A 24,555-nucleotide genomic window follows, 5' to 3' on the forward strand; every position below is an offset into this window, starting at 1 on the left:
AGAAACAGAAGGTCTCCTTGGAGAAGCTCTTATTTGTCCTAGAAAGGTCATGTAGCCCTTTGCTTATTTGCATGTAGAGTGAGTAAGCATCTAATTCCCTAGGAATGTGTTGATAGAACCCCATATGTTTTATCTGTAGCTTTGTTCCTTCTTAGTTTTATTTTTTAAGTTATAATATGTTTTATTTCTTCTTTATTTATTGATCAGATTAGTAATGGCATATCACTCAAGGTCCTAAGGCTTTGATTATTGAATACTGGACATACTGTAAGAGGAAATTGTGTCCATGTGCTTATGGATCTTTGAGAATAAAATGTTAACACAAAGTTTAAAATATTTACATTTTAAATTTCTATTTGCTGAGAAAATTCAACATATTAAGGGTCATTTTCTTATTAGATACATTTTTTGGTCTACCTGGTAGGCAGAATTCTAAGAATGATCCCCAATGCTCCTCCATCTGTATAACCTCCTCCCTTTTGAGTGTGGGTGGAACCTGTGAAAATGATGAGATATTATGATTATTTTACAGTATATAGCATAAGGGAGATATCTGGGTGGGCCTAATCTATTTACATGAGCTCTTTAAAATAGAAAAGCTTTGTTTCTATCTGGTGGTAGAAAGGGAAAGCAGAAAGAGTCCAAGCATGAGAAGAATTCAACACACCATAGCTGGCTCATGGACACAAGAGGCCACATGACAAGAAATTCAGGAGCTTCTAGAAACTCGGGGCCCCCTGCTTATAGACAGCAAGAAAATGACAACCTATCAGTTCTACAAATGTAAGAAACTGAATTCTGACAGAAACCTAAATGAGCTTGGAAGCAGAACCATCCTCAGCTCCTGAGGGTCGGAGCTCAGCCTAATCGACCACTTGATTCTGGACTGTGAGACCATAAACAAAGAGCTTGGTCAGACCCACCTGTATTTCTGAACCATGAAAAGTGCAAGACAATAAATGAGTATTGTTTTAAGCCACTAACTTTGTGGCAAATAGTTACACAAAAATAGAAAACTAATAGAGCCTACTATATGCTCTGTGTGAGGTATGGAAAACACAAGATGGGTAGAACACTGTCACTTCTTTTGAGATGTTTAGAGAATAGACAAGACAGATGCATAAACACCAAAGATAATTATAATGCATTACCTGAAATGATAGAAGTTCTTTATAAAATACTATGGGAATACAGATATATGGTGGAGAATTCTGCCTAGGGAAATGAGGAGAGACATTTCAGAGAATGTGATTGTTGGCTTCTGTCAATATAATGAAAAAGTAATATGTAACAGGGACATATAATATTACCAGGCAAAAGAGACACAAATTCTTAATGCATGAATATTCACACCCTTAGAAAACTGATTGAAGGCACAGTGAAGGTCAGTTTCAAGTTTATAAGAAATTAACTGACGTAAGTATGAGTGTACCTTAGTGTTTATGAAATAATTCTATCTCAGAATATTCCTTTTATCACGTTACAGAGATTTTCCTGCAAGCATGTTCTGGCTAAGCAGTACCAATCCTCAATGCGTTACTTAATTGAATTTCTACGATGTATGTAATAGCTTCACTAAGCTCAGGAAAGTAAGTATTAAGCTTTGCAAACTGTACCATCAGATAATATTAGATTCAGCTGGGAGTGACTCAAACCCCAAATAACAGTGGCCTTAATAAGACAGAATAATTTTTCTGTCATGTAAAAGTCTTGAAGTTGGCAGTTGTGTGGGGGCGGTTATGGTGACTTCATGGTGTCAGGAACATGGATTTTATGACTCTGAAGCATGTGTGGCTTATATTCTCCAGGTAATCTCATAATCTGTTTGTCAGCTCTCCATGATATACATTATATTCCATTTAGTGGGAGGGAGTAAGGATGATTATATTAACCCTCCTTTCACATCCCAGTAATGTTATTACCTAGAAGTTGCACATATTACTTCCACTTATAAATTACTGATTAGGCCTTATTCATATAGTTATTAGCAGCAAGGAAGGCTAGAGAATGTAGTTCTATTTCAGATGGCTGTATGCACTACTAAAAGTCATAGATCCTATAATTGTTCATTATGAAATTTATGCACCTTGTACAAGTATCAACTAAGAATAAGCACCCATTTATTATCCTTAAGTCTCAAATTTAAGTATACTTTAAGAAAGGCTGAGCCAGTTTTAACATACTGGTGGTGTTTTAAGATACTATTTTAACACTGTTTCCCAAACTTCTTAATGTCAGATGATAATGGATCATTTAACAATGAAATTGGAAGAAAGTATAGACGTACAAAGAACTATACTCATACATAGACTAAATGATAGTTATTCTTTTTTAATGTATTTTTTTAAAGTCTTTATTGAATTTGTTACAATATTGCTTCTGTTTCATGTTTTGACTGTTTGGCCACGAGGCATGTGGGATCTTAGTTCACCGACCAGGGATCCAACCTGCACTCCCTGCATTGGAAGGCAAAGTCTTAACCACTGGACCACCAGGGAAGTCCCTAGTTATTCATTTTTAAAGGGAGAGCATAACATATACTTTTTTCTAGGATATAGTGTTATTCCCTAACCTTTAAGAATTGGAAATTCAGGAAAAACAGTTTATAATCTTTTTGTTTGTTTGTTTAACATCTTTATTGTAGTATAATTGCTTTACAGTGGTGTGTTAGATTCTGCTTTATAGCAAAGTGAATCAGTTATACATACACGTATATCCCCATATCTCCTCCCTCTTGCGTCTCCCTCCCACCCTCCCTATCCCACACCTATATGTGGTCACAAAGCACCGAGCTGATCTCCCTGTGCTATGTGGCTGCTTCCCACTAGCTATCTATTTTACATTTGGTAGTGTGTATATGTGCATGCCACTCTCTCACTTCATCCCAGTTTACCCTTCCCCCTCCCCGTGTCCTCAAGTCTATTCTCTATGTCTGCATCTTTATTCCTGTCCTGCCCCTAGGTTCTTCAGAACCATTTTCTTTTTTTTTAAGATTCCATATATATATGTTAGCAGATGGTATTTGTTTATCTCTTTCTGACTTACTTCACTCTGTATGACAGACTCTAGGTCCATCCACCTCACTACAAATAACACAATTTCGTTTCTTTTTATGGCTGAATAATATTCCATTGTATATATGTGTCACATCTTCTTTATCCATTCATCTGTCGATGGACACTTAGGTTGCTTCCATGTCCTGGCTATTGTAAATAGAGCTGCAATGAACATTGTGATACATGACACTTTTTTTTTAACATCTTTATTGGAGTATAATTGCTTTACAATGGTGTGTTAGTTCCTGCTAGTTTATAATCTTAAAGTGTGTTACTCACATAATAATTAGAGTGCAAGTTACTAAGAAGACTATGGACACAAATTTTAAAGTTTATGCAGCTTACAAATAAGTTCAAATTTAGCAAATCTAATTTGACTGGAGATGGCAAAGACACTTTCAAGGGAGCTTGAGTGAGCATAATATATAAACAGGTAGGTTTTTTTGGGGGAGTAACTATTCCTTATTTAGAACTTGACAAATGTTAGAGTGTGTGTCATGGTGACTTGGATGAGTGTTGGTCAAGTCTTCCCCAGAAAAAAAGGGGGTTAGAAGTAAAAAGCTACCCCATAGTAGCCTTGAAAAATAACCTCAGAATCATAATAGATGTGAAATTCAGCAGCTTTGTAGTCACTGGAGAGAGCAGAATGGATTTGGAGCTCCTCAAAAAGCTCCATCCTCAGAGAATTGTTACTATTTGATCTATTTGGCAGCTTTCCATCTCTTCTTTATTTGTAAAGTCTGTCTTTATTTGACCTGATTCAGAGCTCACTCAATGAGGAAAGCCCTATCCCCAGGACATTTGTCAAAAAACATGTTAGCAGCAATTATTTAATACTGTAGATGGCTGGAATGGCTAGAGCAATTGAGGCAAATAAGAAATTGGCCAAAAATGTTCAGAGGAAAATATGAGGAATGAGAAACGTAAGGCAGAGATTGGTGGGGTGTATTAAAACAAACATGATTCAACAACAAGCTGTCTATAAAAGATATTTTAAATTCAATGAGAAAAATAGATTGAAAAATAAAAGGATGGGAAAAGATATACCATGCAAATAGTAAACCAAGAGAACAAAAGTGACTTACTAATATTAGATTAAAAAGACTTAAAGTAAAAATTATTATTGAAGATAGAGTGATATTTAAAATTACAAAAGGGTCAGTCTATCAGGAGAACATAATATTACACATATATGAACCTAACAATGAAGTCTCAGGATACATGAAGCAAAAACTGACAAAATTGAAGGGAAAATAGACAGTTCAATGATAATAGTTGTAGAATTCAATACTCTCTTTCCAACAATAAACAGAACAGCCAGCCAGAAGACCAACAAGGAAATAAAAGTTGCGAAAATACTATAGGCCATGTAGGTCTAACAGACATATAAAGAATACTCCATCCAACAACAATAACAGAATACACATTTTTCTCAAGTGCACATGAGACATTCACTAGAGTAGACCCTATATTATTCCATAAAACAAGCCAAAATAAATTTAAAAGGATTGAAATCACATAAAGTGTGTTCTCTAACTATAATGGACTAAATTTAGAGATTAAAAATGGAAATAAATTTGGAAAATTCACAAATATGTGGAAATGAAACAACACTTTCATAAATAACCTAAATGACAAATGAGTCAAAGGAGAAATAGAAAAAGTGAATGAAAAATGCTTTGAGACACAAGAAAATGATAATAAAAGATACCAAAACTTATGCAGTGCAGCTAAAGCAGTGCTCAGAGGAAAATTTGTAGCAATAAATAAATGCTTGCATTAAAAAGTTAGAAAGTCCTCAAACCAAGAACATAACCTTAAGAAACAATAAAAAAGAGAACACTAAGCCAAAGTAAAATGAATGAAGGACATAATAAAGACTAGAGTAGAAATAAATGAAATAGCAGAAAAAAAATAGAAAAAAAGTCAACAAAACCCAAATTTGGTTCTTTGAAAAGATCAACAAAACTGACAGTCTTTTAGCTGGATTGACCAAGAAAATTTTACAGAAGACTCAAGTTACTAAAATTAGGAATTAAAAAAGGGCATCAGTACTGAATCATATAAATATGTTTATGAGAACATTAAACAACTGAATGCCAGTGTGTTAGGTAATTTAGATGAAAGGGACCAATTCCTAGAAAAATATGCACTACTAAAATTCAAGAAGAAGTAGAAAATTTGAATAGCCTCAAAACAAATTTTAAAAAATTAATACACTGAAACCTTACTAGAAAGAAAAGTCTGGAATTCACTGATAATTTTTACCAAATATTTAAAGAATAAACAATGCCAATCCTTCACAAACTCTTCTGGAAAATAGCAAAGAAGAGAATAATTGCTTTGATACCAAAACCAAAGATATTATAAAAAAATAAGAAAGCTAAAGACCAATATCCCTTATAAATATCAGCACAAAATCCTCAACAAAATGGTAGTAAACTGAATCCAACAACATATAAAAATGATGGTATAAAATGACCAAGTGAGATTTACACAAAAATGCAGTTGTTTTAACATGTGAACATCAGTGTAATACACTATATTAATAGAATAAAGGACACAAACCATATGATAATCTCAATAGATGTAGAAAAATCATTTGATAAAATCAAACCCTCTTTCATTAGAAAAAAGAACCCCAACAAAACAAACCTAAAAACAAAAAACACTCAGTGACCTAGGAATAGAAGAGAACTTCTAGGAAAATGCACAGCTAACATAATACTTAATGGTGAAAGGCTGAATGCTTTTCCTTCAAGAAAAGGATGCCTATTCTCATCACTTCCATTTAACATTGCACTGGATATTCTAGTGGGGGCAACTAGACAAGAAAAAGAAACAAAAGTCACATAGATTAGAAATGGAGAGTTAAAACTATCCCTATTCTCAGATAACAATTAGGTAAGACAAAGAAATAAACGGCATCTAGACTGGAAATGAAGTAAAACTACCTCTATTTTTAGATGATAATTTTGTATACAGAAAATTCTAAAGAATCCATGAAAAGTGACTAGAATTAGTAAACAATTTCAACAAGCTTTCAGGATACAAGTTCAATATACAATACAAAAATGTATAGCATTTCTATTCACTAGCCATGAACATTCTGAAAATAAAATTAAGAAAACAATTTTCTTTATGACAGCATCCAATAGATTAAAGTATGAATAAATTAAATAAGTTGCAAAACTTTTACACAAAAATCTGCAAAACACTGTTGAATTAAATTTAAAAAAGAAGTAAACAAATGGAAATACATCCCATGTTCCTAGATTAGTAGATACCATCTTAAGAATGACATTATTCCTCATCTGATCTGCAGATTCAATGCATCCTTTTTGTTTTTTCCAGAAATTGAGGAGCTGATCCTAAATTTCATATGGAAATGCAAGGGACACAAATAGGTTTAGTGGGTAACAGAACAATATTTCATAAACGTAGTCGAATATATCTTGGAGAATTTTTCTTTACCCTGGCCCTTCTCCAACTTGAGGAGACTTTAAGATTGAGACTATTATTCAAGAAAGAATAAATATTAAATGGCCATGTTTTCCCTTCCTTCGAGACTGAATACAAACCATGAGTTTGGTTCAGGGGGTAAAAAAAAAAAGCAAATGCCTGGTATAAAACAGAACAGAAACATTTTAAATTAGGACACGGGGACCACTGGAGTGTGTTTACAAAACTTCTGCCCCTTGAGGTCTTCCTAAGATGGATTGACATGCCCTTCTCAACATGGGAGAATTGAGCATAGTATTTTGATTTTTAAAATGTCTCCTCAAGCTCTGCAGTTCCTCTTAGCAGCCCAGTGGGAGAAACTCAGGCTGCTGCCTCTGAATTTAACCAACAGAAATGAATAATGCTTATTCAGAGAAATGATCTGCATTTTGTCAGATGCCGTGCTCTGCACAGCCTTCTCTCCATGGTACAGCCAGACAGCATGCAGTGCCACAGTGTACAAGGTCGGCTGCTGGGAAAGAAATCATGGCAAGCCAAGGCTGTGTCACAATCCAGTGAGGAGAGATGGAGGTGAAGATTCACCATCCTGGAGAAACATAAGGGAAACAAGTACTATAATAGGCACTGAGTTGATACCGTTCATTACAAGACATTTTCTGATAGAAGCATCTGTGTTTATCCCTGTACTCCTGGTTGTTAAAGCCAGATATGGCTTAGGTGTGGATAAGAGAAGCTGCTGTGGTTAGGAGAATGGGCTTTGAGGGAGATAAATGCAGGCTTGGGTTCTAGCTCTGGAACTTGCAGAAGCAAAGTAACATAGCTAAAATCTCACACCTACTATGATTCAGTTTCATCCACTGCAAGATGCTGAAAATAGTAGTTTTCTTCATAGAGTTGCTGCAAGGATTAAATTACGTAAAGCGTAATGTGTTTTTACCATAAGTGACAGTTAATAATATTAATTTTATTAAATATTAAGCTGATATTTACTTTATATCATTATTATAGCCAGCCTTGGTAGACTTCCAGAGTTTGAGCCCAATTCTTTTAACCAGATAAAAGATTGGGTTGGCAGAGTTGTAAAGAATTATTCCCCAGAAGTTATCCTAAACCGGGACTATGACTAATCTTCCAAGCTCATCACTTTTATGGAACTTGGATTATAGTGGGTCATATAGGAGAAAAGGATAAGAGACTTTCATAGTTGCCAAACTCAAGGAATACACACATCGTCAACTAGAAAGAAGAATGAGAATGGTGTTTGGAACTATTCTGGCATGTTGGTCTCATAAGGAGGTCAAATGATTCTCTGTGTGTGTGTGTGTGTGTGTGTGTGTGTGTGTGTGTGTGTTTATACACTACCAAATGGGTTGGCAGTGATTCTTTTATAATATTCATGTATTTTTAAAGGTAAGGAAAGTAGTTATGCTACTCACTAAACAGCAAATAGTTTTCCAGTTGTCTGTCTTGAAACAAGTTCTTCTGATTCTCAGCTTGTTGAATTTCTCTTGAGGCTGCAGAGAAGAAAGAAAAGCAAGCTTGAACACTGACCATCATAGCTTCCAAAGGAAAGTAGAACTTTAACAAATCCCATGGTGATAAGTAGAGAAATACCAGAGGAATTCACTTTTTTCATCAACCCCATAAAGGCAAGAATTGCCAGTCTTTTTTCCTGCAATCTGTCAGTATGCATATAGTACAGCTGGACAAAGTCATCCTGGAGAGAACTTGCTCTCTACTTATTCCAAAGGAAGATGTAAGCTGAGCCATTGGGGGAGAAATGAAGCCATCAGGCACAACTGTGTTGGCTTTTTAATGAGATTGTTTTTACTAGGCCAGCAGGTAACTTTGGTGCTGAGTCAAACCCAAGGGAGAGATGGTGAGAGATCAAGGGAGGAAGAAAAGAGAGAGGCAGAGTAGAAACTCAGAGCTGGCAGCTGGCCAGCAAGCTACAGAGAAGGAGCTAAATTATGCATCTTATTTAGTACATTTATTAAAAGAACATTTCTAGGCAAACATCCCAAAACAAATGTGACCATCAGTTAAGCACCCCGCAGTCCTGTGCAGATTTAGTGCATGACAATTTTCTCATAATGGCTTTGTGGTGTTTGCTGAGTTTCATCTCTTTATAGAATTTTATGAATTGTCATTCCATGGGGGTTTTAAATAGGCTGAATTTGTCCTTCATTTGTGGTTGTTCAACAAAGTCAAAAATAGAGAGATGTGGAGTGAAGATGACACGGAATGGGAAGAACATGCTTGTTCAACTGTTTGGTTTTTGGTTGGTATTTACCAACAAATCAGAGTACAACTCTTCTCTATTATTCATTATTCATCATTATTCATATTTGAACATCTATTTTGTACTGGGATTTGAACTGTAGATCCTAGGAGCACAAAGATGAATAAGATAAGGTTTCTGACACCAAGAAGAGTATAGTTTTAGGAGGAGGAGAAAAACATAGAGAAGGTGAAGGCAGAGCTATATAGATAGAAGTATCAAATAGTGTGGGACATAAAGGAGATGTGATTATGCTACCTGGAAAGTGATGGGTAGAGCAAGAGAAGTTTTCAGAAAGAAAAAGATGATGAGGGTATCCGCAGTAGAGGAATAGAGTGAACAAAAGCATTAGGCAAGGCATAAATTACCCTGGTAGTTTGGATAAATGGAAGCAGCTCAGAATGACTGGAACATATAGGAAAGTAGAAAGGAGGGAATGAAGCCAGAGTAAAGACTGGTAGGAGGGGCCAGAGGATGGATTGCTGTATATACCACATTAAGGAGCTTGACACTTTTCAGGAAAATGGAAAACCATTGAAATATTTCAAAGCAGGAGAGTAATACAAACCTTGATGCACTAAAAATAATAATTTTGGAAGTAATGTAAAAAATGAGTTGAAATGTTAGACTAAGTAGAGATATAAATTAGATCTAGTTCCAAAGCCAAGGTAAGAGATGATATAGATTAAGTTGGTAACATTGTGGCTAGAGAGAGATAAAATGACATATAATAGGTTGAAAGGCAATAGAATCTACAGTATTTGATGATATATTGAATGTGAGTTGTGTAGGGAAAAGTGAAGAATCTGAAATGAGTCCCAAGTCTCTAGGTTAGGTGGCTGGGTTATTTTGTTATGTTAAAAGGATTGTAAACTTCCAAGCTGGTGAAGCACAATATACTGATTAAATATATATGCAAAAAATACACTGGAAGGAAGCACTACACATATCAACAGTGGTAACCACTGCAATTATACATTGCATTATTTCTTTCATTAGATTGTATAGTATTTTCCAAATTAAAAAAAAATGAACATGAATTACTTTTAGGACAGAAAAAATGCATAAATGCTCCTTTAATAATTACAAGTGGGATAGACAAAGAAGAAATGCTTATAAAATACTTTTCCTTTGAGCTTGACTTTGATAATATAGTCTTATCGACTAGAAAACAACTCCAGGAATGTATTGAAATATATGGATTCCATTTTGAATAGTGACATGGTTCCTTCTTTATTTCTATTTTTTACACCTCTTTTATACTTCTCAAACTATATTCGCCTGAAAAGCAAACACCATGGTAGGGGAAAACACTTAAGGTTGCTGTATTTAAGAAGCTAGTGGTTAGAAAGGAAAGATACTGAAGCAGAGAGAGGATTCTTCTTATTTCCCTGGCTTATTGACACCTGCTGGATGTATGGCTTGGAACCAATAACACTTCTTTGGAGCTTCTTGAATCATCATTTGCTCAGGGTTTCAGAAATACTTTAGGAGTAAGGGATACTGCTAAGAGTCTATATTCTCATGGTTTCTTGGATAGTATCCATATCCATCCATTTTTCATGTCTATGCTGTATATATTTATACACACAAGCCTGTATGCCATTTTCCAGCTTTGATGTCCTCCAATATTCTTTACAGTGGCAGTTATTTATTAATATTTTAAGTGTGATTTGTCAATGGATGCCCCCAAACACTTTAAATGTCAGGGCATTTGTCCATTTTCTTTTGGATTTGGGTTGAAGTTTTATTTTATAAAGTCCTGAGAATTATTAAAAACCCTTAGCACTGGAGGTTAAAGAACAATTTCCTGCTGTCTCTACAAGCAGGAATGAAAAAAAAAAAGCTGACCTTAATATGTTCTTATTTCAAAAAGGCCATTGACTTTTTTCCACTACTTGTTTGCAAACCTATATCCCCATATGAGGGTCTTGGCTTTTGATTAAAAATTTACCTTATGTGTTTTGTTTATCCTTTGTCTTTAGTATGGCTTTCATCCAGAAGTAAAGTAACCCATTCCCTAGAAACTGCTTCAAATCTGAGTTACTAAAACCTTGAAGTAGGACTGAACATTTGACTGGATCACATTATTGTGTTCCCTCTTGATGTGTCAATCTTTTTCAATTTTGATACCAGTTTCCTTTGGTTATGAGAGGCCAAACCCTCCCTGTTATTTTACCACTCTTGGAAAGAAAGCAGAAGAAGCATCCTTGGACTTAAATTCTCATTGGACTGCTAAAGTTTTCAGATATGAGCTGTCCATCTTAAAGTGGCCCTTCCTTCTCTTCTCCTTCCCCTAATGCCTCGGCTTCTTTGTTGCCTTCTCTCAATGCCTATTGTAATGTTGACATTCCTGAGTTCTCCTGGAGCTCAGAGATGGTAGAATAAGATCATACTCTAGTGACAAGTAGGCAGCTACCTACTTACACATTTGCTAGGAAGAATGAGAAGGAAAGATGCACTTCAAGAATGCATTTTACCCAGGGGAATCATAATGATAAGGCATAGCAGGCAATAGATGACTTCAGGATGAACCATCCATCTTTGTAGAAGTCGTTTCAATGTGGTGAGGACAGTAGCTAATAGAGCAACTGAACTTTTGAAATAGTGAATAGTATGCATCTGGGCTTTATGTTCAATGTTCTTATTTTATTATTTCCCCCTCAAGATTAAAGCACAGGACACATATTTTATTTTATTTCAAAGAGTAGACTTAGACCAAAAGAATTTCTTTTGAGTTGTGTGAGAAAACGAGCAGAGAAGACAAAGAGTGAAATGATAGCCCTTTACATCTCACTCAAACTGCACATTTCAGTAATGTCCTAAAGGTTCATGAGGTTTTATTTGCCTATAATTGTGTTGAACTTATATCTGGATTGATGGCATGACTTCTCCAAATTATAGATCAAGAAGATAAGCATTTCGACATAAATGAGAAATTGCCTACATGGTGAAATGAGACACAATTTAGGTTTGGAAAGCTTGGTTTTGAATTTTGTCCCTGACACTTACTGCCTGTGTGTTCCTAGCCAAGTCACTTAGCCTAAGTGACACTATAAAGTAGAGATAAAATAGGGACAATGTCTCTCTGAAGTTTAAAGTATTTAAAACATGTTAAAGTTGAAGATAAATTTTAATACCTTAGGATTTAAGATATGACATAGTTAAATGACATTAGTCATCATGAAGATTGTCATGTCTCTGGTTATAATGTCATAAAGAAACAAATTTGATCGTAATAAATCAAACTCAGTAAGCTCTAATTTTCCAACTTCAACGAATCTGAGGCTGTGTTGCCTCTATTCTCCTACATGGTGACTTGTTATTGATATTTTAACAGAGTTTTGAACGATTGAAATGCTTTAGAAAATTCTTCAGAGATATCTAGTCCATGACTAGCAATCAATACAGGTTGTTATCTTTAAGTTGTCTTTGCTATGGCAGGAACAAAACACCTCCTGACCCCACCTGCCACCCCAGGAAAACCGTTGCCTATTCAAAGCAGTCTCAATGTTTACACACGTGTCACCTAAATGTACTTTTCTTAAAACTTCTCCAGACAGAAGTTGTTTCAATTAAGATGTGGAAATAGTAAATGTGCAGCTCTTGCCTATGGTGCGGGGAGCACAGTCATATAAGGATGAAAGTACAGACCTTTTCTTGCTCTCCTGGATGAATTCCATTGCATCATGGAAAGGAAAATGTAGAAGACAGCTGTCTCTTTGGATGGAGAAAACATCTGGTTAAGTGTAAAATACATGGATTGTGCAATAAAGAAATAATTACATATAAACATATCAAAGAATAAATTAAGAATTGCTGAATTTGCAGGGCAAAATTTAAAAGCTGCACCCTGGAGAACAGTGGATGTCCCTTGACTTGGCCATAATTTTTATAACATTTCTTCTATTTCTTGGTGATTTACTAGGGCAATCCCCTAGTCCCCATATTTTTGGCTACCCCAAACTGCATATCTCACACATTCCAATTTACACCTCAATAAGATGTTGTAAGCCTTCACCTGGCCACAACATTCCTATGAATAACTCCCCAGGGTGCTCTTAAGAGAGTGCTTGTGTGTAACAAATGACACGTGATTTCTATTAAACAATTTTAGGAGGTTGTGGGCCAGTATGTGCATAAATTTTTCATCAATTCTTTCGTTGTATGATTGTAGTGGCAGTTGCAAAACGTGAAGACTTTTCCCCTGTCTCAGAAAATAAGAAAGGATAAAGCACAAGATTCCAGGACCAGGGAAAGAGAATGACTCAATTTCTTTTATGGTTTACACGTGGTACAACTCTACTCATGAAGATGTATCTAGAATCTGACAGCTTCTATGACTTTATGCCTTAATTACTCAAATTATGCAGCTTCTTAAAGGGGTGGCTTCTTAAGCGTCTATAAGTCTATTTTCATTTCCTATGGGCAGACTGTTTCTTTTACATTCTCTCAATGAAGCATATGTTTGTCATATTGGTTTGTCAGTCAGGCAGGGTCTTAGCAGGAAACAGATGAATATAACTCAAATTGAGTCTTTTGGTAAATGTTTACTAAAGGGGCTATTTACAAAGATACGGACAGAGTATAAGGAAGCAATACAGGATGGGGCAGTACTCAGGAGAGAGTAACGGGGCAACACACACACTCCCCCTGAAGGGGTAGTTACCAGCTGCGAGAGAGGGAGAGAGGGAGAGAGATATTGAGAGAGAGAGAGAGAGAGAGAACTCTACGCAAAGGGGAGAAGTTCAACTAAAGTGGACACAGAAGAGGGAGAGCCGGGGTAATATATGTCCTGAATTTACTCTCTTCACTCTCACCCTTCAACTCCTACAGGTGCTGCCCTTCAGCAGAAGCAACCAGAAGTCAGTGATAAGTGAGGCTCCTGATCCACAGAGATCAGCCTCCCAACCTCCGAGCCTCCCAGGGCAGGATGGAGGAGTGCAGAGAGTGGAGCTGAAGGAGCAAACTGAAGATATTCAGCACATTGTGTGAGTATGTTTTGATCTCCGTAGCCACTACCAACATGGCTGGGAGCACTGGCAGTGTCTTGATTACTAGACTGAGGAGATCTCCATTATAAGCTCATTACACACCCACCAGAACTTCAAAAGTTGATAGTTTGGCCTGGGTAAACTATTCTCTAGAGTCAAAAAAAAAAAAAAAACAAAAAACCCCAAGCATTTGAACTAGAGCTCTTTAGTCATTGTGCAGTGAATACTTTATGACAGTGTGCTGACTGTTCTTAAAGGTTCTTCTCTCCCCAGACCCATTCTCAGCAAAGTTCTGCCCTGCTCTGTTTACCTCTACTGATTACATCTCAGGATTCCCTGACTTCTAGCTTCTGTTTGAGGTTTGGGAAGCTCTGGCTATGCATATAGGTTTTATTCATTTGTATTTTTCCTATAAACTAGTAGACCTTAAGAGGTTAGGGGTTGTGTTTCTCCTTTGTTTCTTTCACAAAACCCAGCAGAATAAGGCTATATATATATATATATATATATATATATATATATATATATATATATAAAACAGTGAAAAAGTGCTAAATAATTGATTGGCTGGAGGTTCATAAATATGTCTGAGCTTGCATACCAAAGAAAACTTCAAAGTCAATTATGAATGGTGCAGCAGGGAGAGATTTATTTTCCACTGTTATTCATTCATTCAACAAATATTAATTGACACCCCATCCACTCTGTGCCATTTCCTGTACTAGGAATTGCAGGTGGAATGGAGAATGAGGCAGACAGAGCCCTTGCCTTGAAGGCACTTAGAGAATGACATGGTGATGAGAGCGTGGGCTTTGGACCCCAACAGATGTGGGCCCTGGTTCAAGGCCTGGTTTTGTGTGTTGCTAGCAAACTTATATAACTTTCTAAAACTCAATGTTCTCCTCTGTTAAAATAGAGATATTAATATTTGATGATTTTTTTGGTGAGAATTAAATGAAATAAGCCAATGAAATCACTTATGCAATTCTGGATACATAACAAGAGGTCAATAAAATCTTGATTCCAAGGATTCAAGAAGCCATTTGGAAGAGGACTTATACCAAGAGAAGGGACAAACCATAAAAGCTTTTTGACCCAATAAGAAAACCTCAGTTCTCGGAGGGCAAGGCAATATTGAGTATGCTATGGTGTTTGTCACTAGGATTTGCCTATCAGCCCAACCTTCCGGGCTCCATGTCTGAATCCTATGGTAAATGTGGATGGATGGGGGAGGAGGGTAGAGGAATATTTGCTATTTTCCTAATGGAATGAAACTCAAGGAGGGAGAGCGATATCCTTCCCAACTCTCACACTTTCCAGTTGGGACACTTTAGAGCCACACTGGAGCTCAGAAGGAGAAGATAAGATGCTACAAATAGGAAAGACAGCTGAGTATCTGGTGAAAATTTTGGTCGAAGTGTCAGTCACCATTGCTTGGAGGAAGCAGTGGTCATGACCCAAGGAGCTCAGCTGAAGAGGAGAAAAAGTAAGAGAAGAGAGAATAAAATCCAGTCATTTGGTACACGTAGCAGACTGGCCCATAAATGCAGAAAAGCTGTAGAGATGCATAGAAACATCCAAGGAGGAAGAAATTACCAGAAACTTGGGGTCAGGACCTCTCAGAGGTAAGAGAGACCCATTCAGTTTTCCCTTTGCTAAAAAAAAATGCTAAAACATAATTTCAAAAGTTGTAAAATACAAATAATAATTTTTAGAATATTAATAATAATGTAAAACTAATTCTGACATCCACAAGTTAATTTTTATAAAAAAATATTTTAATAAAAAGCGATAATTCATAGATTACAATGATAATAGGGCCCAGTATTTGGATAGAGTTTTACAGTATCCTTTTCTTTCAGCCCTGTTAGTGTCCCTCCTGGATTGCAGTAAATCTTCATTCTGGGGCAACAACAAAACCCAACTTGGAAGTCTTATGAGTATGAAATACATACTAAATGGTCCTCCTCCCATTCTCTCTCTTCTCCTTCCCCCATGCCAGAAAGGGGCCCTAATTGTGGTACTGAAGTAAATGGTGGGAACAAGAGCAGCCGTGGACACAGGTGATTATTGATTTTCGCCCACAGACCACATCGGCCTGTGCAGGTCACATCACACATGTGGTAGCCTGCAATACAGTTGGTGTTTAATGTCTCTACTCTCTTGACTCCCATTTGCTTCTCAGCCTAGAAGCCTTGGCTACTTTCCCTATCACTCTCCTGAAATTCCTTTTATTAATGTCATGATTGACCCAATAATTGGCAAGCCAATGACATATACTACTTGACTATTTTTATTTATTTATTTATTTAGGGCTGTGTTGGGTCTTCGTTTCTGTGTGAGGGCTTTCTCCAGTTGTGGCAAGTGGGGCCACTCTTCATCGTGGTGCGCAGGGCCTCTCACTATCGTGGCCTCTCTTGTTGTGGAGCACAGGCTCCAGACGTGCAGGCTCGGTAATTGTGGCTCACGGGCCTAGTTGCTCCACAGCATGTGGGATCTTCCCAGAACAGGGCTCAAACCCATGTCCCCTGCATTGGCAGGCAGACTCTCAACCACTGCACCACCAGGGAAGCCCTACTACTTGACTATTTTAGTCAACATTTTGATGCTCTTCTTTTCTTTGGTTTCTTGGATGCTCTTTTCTACATTCATAACCACTGATATTTTCTATTTAATTTGTCCTACCTCCTCCTCTGCCCTCTCACTATGTCTTCATTCCCTAGAAGTCCATCCTAGGCTCTATATTGTTCCAAATCTCTGCTATTTCCCTAAAGAACATTATTTAAACCAACAATTTAATAATCTCCTTTATTATTTTTTTAAATTTCAGATTTATTGAAGTATAACTGACATATAAAATTATATGATATTTAAAATGTACATCACGGTGATTTGATATTTGTATACATTGTGAAAGAATTCCCCTGTCTAGTTAATTAACACATCCATCACCCATTTATTTATTTTTTTGGTGAGAACACTTAACTTCTATTCTCTTAGCAAATTTCAATTGTACAATATAGTGTTATTAACTATAGTCACCATGTTTTACATTAAATTCTCAGAACTTATTTATCTCATAGCTAAAAGTTTGCAAGTATGTACCCTTTTACCAACTTCTTCCTATTTCCCCCACCCCCTAGCTCCTGGAAACCACTTTTCCACTCTCTGTTTCTATGAGTTTTTCTTTTTTTAAATTTAGATTCCACATATAAGTGGTACTATGTGTATTTGTCTTTCTCTGTTTGGCCTACCTCACTTAGCACAATGCCCCCAAAGTCCATCCATGCTGTTGCAAATGGCAGGATTTCCTTCTTTCTCATGGCTGAATAATACTTCTGTGTGTGTGTGTATGTGTGTGTGTGTGTGTGTGTGTGTATAAAGAATCACATCTTCTTTATCCATCCATCCATTGATGGACACTTAGGTAGTTTTCAGATCTTGGCTATCTTGTGCGCTGTTGGTGAGAATGTAAATTGGTGCAGTTACTATGAAAAATAGTGTGGCGGTACCTCAAAAATTTAGAAAAATAACTATCATAAGATCCAGCAATCCCACTTCTGCATATATATCCAAAGGAAATAAAAACAGGAGCTCAGAGATATTTGCATTCCTATGTTCATTGCAGCATTATTTACAGTAGACAAGATATGGAAACAACCTAGGTGTCCATCAACAGATGAGTGGATATAATTTCTTTACATATGATTCACAATTCCACATTACATCTCCAAATCCGAATTTTTTCCTGAACTCCATACTCACATATCCAACTATATTTGCCAACTAAGTGTTTTTTTTACTGAAGTATAGCATTCTCAACAAATATTGGCATAAAAGCCACTGAATTCCTTGTATTTTCACTTTCCTCCACACACAAAGCCACTTTTGAATTTTTACTCTCATGCTCCACAGTAAATTGCAGTCATAGGAACTCTACTTCACAATACCTTTCAAGTATGACATTCTCCTGATTATTGTCTAACTTTCGAAAACTTGCACAGGCTTCTGTTGGGCTCCCCCCAACACTCACCATACTGTCACTAGAATGAGCTTCTAATAAGTAAATAGGATCATGTAATTTTCCAGTTCCAAAAGCCACTCTTGACTACTGATTGCCAGTTGCCTGCAAAATTACATTCCAACTCCTTCCATGGGGATATAAGGACCTTGGCCTGCTGTTCTCTCTAGAATGCTTTTATTCATCTAAGGAATTGCCCAACTGTTCTCCAGTAGACAGACCAATTGCCATTTTTATTTGCAAAAACTTCCTAAACTGCCTCAGAAATGACTGTTTTATGTCTTTTCTATTCTTCCACACATTTCTTTATAATATCACTTTAAAATTTCCAAGAGTGTAATTTCTTGGTTTTCATATTTGGATCACCTGTTTGTCTGAGCCGGCACAATGCCTGGTGCCCTGGTGGAGTTCAGGATGCAGTTGAGTGATGGATGGATGAATAAATGGAAAATAGTGAAATGTAGGGATTGGTAGTAATTTGCTGCTCCTCTGCCAGTTTTATGGAGTAATGGGAATGGTATATGACACCCAGTAGCTTTGGTTTCCCCTGACAGAAAATGTGGGGGGAAAAGATTTATAAGGAAACAGCACTCTCCTTTGCAGGGGCAAGAGATGGAGAAAGCAATGATATTTATCAGGAGGGCAGCCTGGTGTAGTAAATTTATGTGCCAGGAGAGAAGTGTGCCGAATCAGGCAGTCAGTGATGGTTTAGACAATAACCCCAGAACTTGGGGTCAGTTTCCACTGAGATCCTCAGTTCCCACTGAGTTCCTTTGACGAGTGGACTGCTGTTCATCTTCATTATATTTCTGATTTACTTAAAATGTTAAAAACTATTAATTTAGTAATCACTTTACTATGCCTTCTATTTATAATAACAAACTAAGGCAGTTGATCTGAACTATAAATTGTCATCTCTGTGATTTTTCTGGTTTGTTTTCCAAAGACAATATGCTATTAAAAAGAAAGGCATTCCTGTGTACACACAGGCATTGTAAGCTAACTCGTTTTTGTGGATAGATGACAAATGATTGTAAACAAAGACAGTTCCCTCCACTATCCTTGACCCATGAAGGCCAAGAAATGTATTGTTCATTTAAATAAAATTCATTTTGCTGTCGTATTAGTTATGCTTGAAAGTTTTATATCCAGCAGAGATTTTCAGGGACATGCTGTCCCTGGAACAGTGAACATGCTAATGCAGACAGATATTAGAACTGTAGAACAAACTTTAACCAGCATAGAAAATTTAGTGCCAAGAGCAGAGAGGAGGGAGGATGGGAGAAAGAGGGGAAAAGAGAAAGAGAGGAGAAAGAAAGTGAGGAAGCATAAGAGGGAGGGGAAGGGAAAGACAGAGGACTGTCTTTCCCTGCACTGTTGGCTTATACTGATTCTTTAAAAATAGTTTTAGGAAGTCAACCTTTATGGTACATTGCATTATTTTCTATTTTTGCCAGATATCCATTTCTGTTCCATAATAAGATTATACATCTATACCCTGTCAAGACCCTGTGAAAGGTCTGAGATTTACCCTGCTTACAAACTAAAATTTAGCCTGTCACAATTTCATGGATGCTGGCAGAAGAGACAAGATTCCTGGGTCAGAGACAGGGGACTTAATTACTCACAGCAATTTTGCTTCCTACTGCCTCCAATTTCCACAGAGGCAACAAAGAGGTGGTCCAAGATCAATGGTACACACCCAGTGGGTTCATATCCCAGATGAGGAACCCTAAGCTTAGTGAGCCCTCAGTTTTATAAAGGACTGTTAGCAAATCTGCCCAATTTTGTGCTGGAGGGAGACATCTGACTGCCCTGGAAAATAAACAAATCTGCTCTCTACCCAGAAAGGAGATACTCTAAAACTGTTTATTGTATAATTGTCCTTGAAAAGATAGTCCTTACCTCTATAAGGGTTTTTACAATTGTTTTTTCCAGAGCTTTAAAGCTTCAAAATTGTAAAACTTGGTGCAAGCAATAAAGTTTTAATGCACACTAATTAAAGATAAGAGTAATGTATGTCATGTGATGCCTTTCAGTTTACCAAATACTTTCCTATGCATTATTGTGCTCAATCATGTATAAGGTCAATAATAATGAAGCTGAATTTATTCCAGATTTGTAGTTAATGATACATGTTGGTAGGAAGTGGGTCTACAATTATTATGACTGTATACATAGGGGTGCAGCTGGGAATGGAGGTTGTGGGAGTTATAATAAATTGTGTGTGTGTGTGTGTGTGTGTGTTCCTCACCAGGTCATTGTAAAACAAATGTTATGAATCATCTCCATACATGCACTGTTGACTTTCTGTCTCTGTTCTTAATCAGCATTATTAAAACTGCATCACAGCAGGATAAGGTTGTGGGTGTAATTTAGAATTAAGAATAGAGGTGCTGGATTTAAAACATAAATATAAAACATCAGAAATAGAAACTAAGATTAAAAAATACTAAAAGCCTATCTCCATGATTAACTTCCAGAGAAAACTGCAAGCTGAAGACATTTCATAGAGATGTCACTAGGTAGCTCATAGTTATCCTTGAGATTTTCCTTTCCCTTTGTCTGCAATAGAATCAAAATAAATGATGAATCAAAAATGCATAGACTATTAGTGTTGGAATGACCCTATAGACTACTTCAGCCCAGTGAATCACAAACATTAGTGCATGCCACTGGAATCAATTGAGAATCATTGGAATCAACAAAAACACAGAAGCCTAGGACCTTACTACCCAAAGATCTGAATTCTCAGATCCAGTCATTCTGATCAGACAAGTTCAGGGACCACTGTTTTAATTAATTTTATAGATGAAAACAATCTTCCCTTATAAAATCTCCAGTCGTCATTTGTTACTATCCATTTCCATTAGTCCTACCCTCATCTTTACTTTTGTTACTCCAGTATCAAAACAGTGACAGATGTTATTGGACAAATACTTGTTAAATTAATGATAGTTTATCTTTTACTTTGGGATTATTTTCAATACTGATAATTATTCCACCTCTAGCCAATCTATGGTATGCTGTTGATTAATATTTATTTAAAAAATGAAAAAAAAACATAAGTAAGGAAGGCATTATTTATCTATTTGACAGATGAGAAAACTGAGGCAAGGAGATGTGACCTGCATTTTTCTTTTTGTTTTTTCTTTACTGAGCATAGTGAAAGAGCTATTACTTAAATTAAGAAAGAGTATGTTCATGAAGACATAATTCGTAAGCCCTTTGTGTAATGTAGACATATCACAACTATTATGCATCAAAAAATATGTTAAAACAGAAGGAAAATGGAAGATAGAGGAAATGGGAGGTTGTGTATTGTAGTGGTTAAGTAGGCAGAGATTAGAGCTAGACTCCTGGGTTCAAATCACACCTCTACCATGTCTGACCTTTAGTTGTATGATCTTAGTATGTTTATTAATCTCTCTAAACCATACTTCTCTTCTCCATAAGATGATAATATTTTATTTCAGGGTTATTATCAGGATTAAATGAAGGTGATGTGTAAAAACTTAACAGATCATCTGGCAAATAGTAAACATTTAATAAACTTTACTTATTATTAATCTTTTCATCATCATCATCATCATCATCGCCATCACTAATATGGGAATATTTCAGATCAAGTTTTGCTAAGCTCAGGGTCAAAGAAGGACACTGTGTTTATTAATAGGACTGTGAGCTCTTATATGGGGTTATAATTTTAACCAAAAATTAGGAAAACGGGTATTATCTAGGTATATATAGAAAAGAATAGGGGAACAAGTTCAAGCTGCCTTAAACAAATGGTTTCCTTTCTGCTGAGGTACGTTCTAATCACGTACACTTGATTCTCTTGTCCAGGAGTATCTTTAAAATATCATGAACTATTTGGCAGTAGTTGTTCATAAATCCATACATTTAAATATATGTCCAGTTTTAAACATATATAAGTGTGATCATTTCTGTATACAGACTCTGAGATTCTTTGAATTGGAAATCAGGGTACATCTCTTTTGCATATGAATATAATTGCATGAGTGCATTATAGAATTTAAGAAAATGTTATATTCATAAGCTCTTAGTAGATTAGCCTTTTGGCAACTTGAATTCTTTTGCCCTTCCCTGTCATTGTGAGCCATTCCATTGACATAAATACACAAATTAAGAGACATCAGTAGAATTATAAACTGGTTTACTGAGGCTGTAAATCGGCATTGCCAGTGTCCATAAAGCTTCATTGTCATTAGAGGGATCTCGCCATGTATCTAGTACATTACATGGCTGCCCAGGTAAAGTCTCTGCAGCTGTGTGGTCAGACACTGTCAGAAAGATTCATGACTCAGTAAAAGAAACATCTCTCTCTCTCTCTCTCTCTCTCTCTCTCTCTCTCTCTCGTCACATGATTGTACACCTCAGCTATCCTCTATAGAGGCTATTGTAAAGGACACCAACATATGTTAGCCAATTGTCTGAATAGTAGCTTAAATTTGGAAAGCATGTTCCTTCAGAACTGTGTAAGTATTCCATCTAAATGTAGCAATAACAATAGTAAATATTTATCAATAAGGCTTACTATGTGCTGGGATTATAGAAGATTCTTTACAGGAATTATTTCATTTAGTCTTTATGGCAATGTATGAGGTAGATAGTGATAATATCCCCATTTTACAGATAAGGTTATTAAAACACAGGGAGGGTAAGCCATTTGCCCAGCATCATTCGCCTAATAAAAGACAGTCAGAATTTGAACTCAAGCCATTTGTCCTGAAGCCCTAGTTCTTAAATATTAACTCTGTACAGTATTTTCATTCATATTAACTGTGTACAATTGATAAGACATCAATAGTTTTTGATATTGCTTCTTCATTTCATTTAGGAAGAAAGGTTGGTCAAACAGTTTCTTATAATATTACGTTTGTCAGGCTAGGCTAAGTTGTGCTATAGTAACAAATAAATCTCCAAATCTCAGTGGCTTATGGGGAAAGTGGTTTATTTCTCATTTACATTATAGGTCAGGTGTTTTCCTCAAATTATGGCTCAGGGTCTGGGCTACTTCTGTCCTACAACAATACCATGCAGAAAGTCTTTTCTACTAGAGAGGGATAGCATGAAGGACACACACCAACTTTTAACTGCCTTTCTTTCTCATATTCCCATTAATGCAATTTCAGAACCATGGTATCAATCTAACTCCAAGAAGCCTGGAAAATATAGCTGTCCTGTGTGAAGAGAAAGAGGAGACCCTGTGGTAAATACATTGTTTCTCTATAAGTATCAGATCACAGCTCTTTCTTATTCCTTTAGTTCATTTTCTTCAAGCTCGCCCCATTGCACAGAAGAAAACCATAGATGTGAGATTTCTGAAAGTACTGTTTAAGGAAATTTTGAAACCAATACATTTATTGAATTATGCTGAGACCGTAAATGGATATGCCAATTTTCATACATAAATAATAGAATGCCAAGCATTCTCAATAACATCATTTATATTAAAACTTCTGTGTATATATTAGATATAAAGATGGGAAATCATGTCTCAATAATTAATTACAGTCTTGGTTAGGAAAGGAGTGGGTTTGTTTTAATTAAAGTTGACTTCTGAACAACACAGGTTTGAACTATAGAGGTCCACTTATATGTGGATTAAAAAAAAAAGAAGTGCAGTCATAATATACAATCTGCTGGTTGCTTGAATCCATGGACGCAGAACTGCAGATGTGGAGGGCTGACTACAAAGCTATACTTGAATTTTCCACCATGCAGAGGGTCGGAGCCCATAACCCCCATGTTTGTCAGTGGTCAACTGTACTAGTTTCTTCTTAGTTACCTACATATGTGTACAGGAATGTGTGTATATGTGTGTGGCCTCATCTCACTAGTGCAGTTAATTGAGGCTGGCAAGTGTACTTTATTTTCATTTATCTGAAACAGCTTCTCTTTTATTAAGGTAGCTGCTGTTATTAGAGCATGGAGGGAAAGAAGATAAGCTGTTTTTGAAGAAACCTTTTCTTTAATCATGGCTCCTCCCCACCTGCACTCTAAAAGAGGTAGAATTTACCATTCATTCTCTTCTTTGTGTCTCCAGTGTATCCTGTTCATTCTTCTATCAGAGCACTGCATAGTTTCTGAAGGAATGATGGATACATTGAAGCACACAAGAAGAGCGGTATATTTAAGTACAGTGTAAGTGGATATGTATTTAAGTATGGATGACTGTGCTTGACTCATGGATTTAGGAGTCATCAATTTATCTGTGATGGTTGAAATTATGTGTGTGAGTGAACCCAAGCAAGAGAACCATATGCATGGCATATAACGAGTTCAGGATGAAGTGAGGACTGGTCTAGATTTTCACTGGAAATGAAGCAGCTGAAATGAAGAAGTAGAGCTATATAAAAATGACAATTTGAAGGAAGAATAACTTATGAATGTAACACAGAATGGCAAAAGCAAAGACAGCTGTTTAAATTAAAAAAATCCATATCCGTATTGAGGAAAAGCAATCTTAGAAATTAGTAAGATTGTTTTTCCTCCATAGTTATACTGAACTATTGAGAAAGATTTTATAAATTCTATTTTCTTTGAGAATCTGTCTTCCCTTGAAAAAAAAAAGTAACAATTTAAAGAGTCTTTCCTTGCTTGAAATTCATCTTGTTGCTTTTCATTATAACTTTTCTTCTCCCATGTTGCACCAGAAATGCAGACACTTGAATGTATCGCCTCTGACTAGTAGAGCTAATTTTTCAATTTACATAA

Source organism: Hyperoodon ampullatus (genome assembly GCF_949752795.1).
Source record: "Hyperoodon ampullatus genome assembly, chromosome: 3".
Classification (NCBI taxonomy): domain Eukaryota; kingdom Metazoa; phylum Chordata; class Mammalia; order Artiodactyla; family Ziphiidae; genus Hyperoodon; species Hyperoodon ampullatus.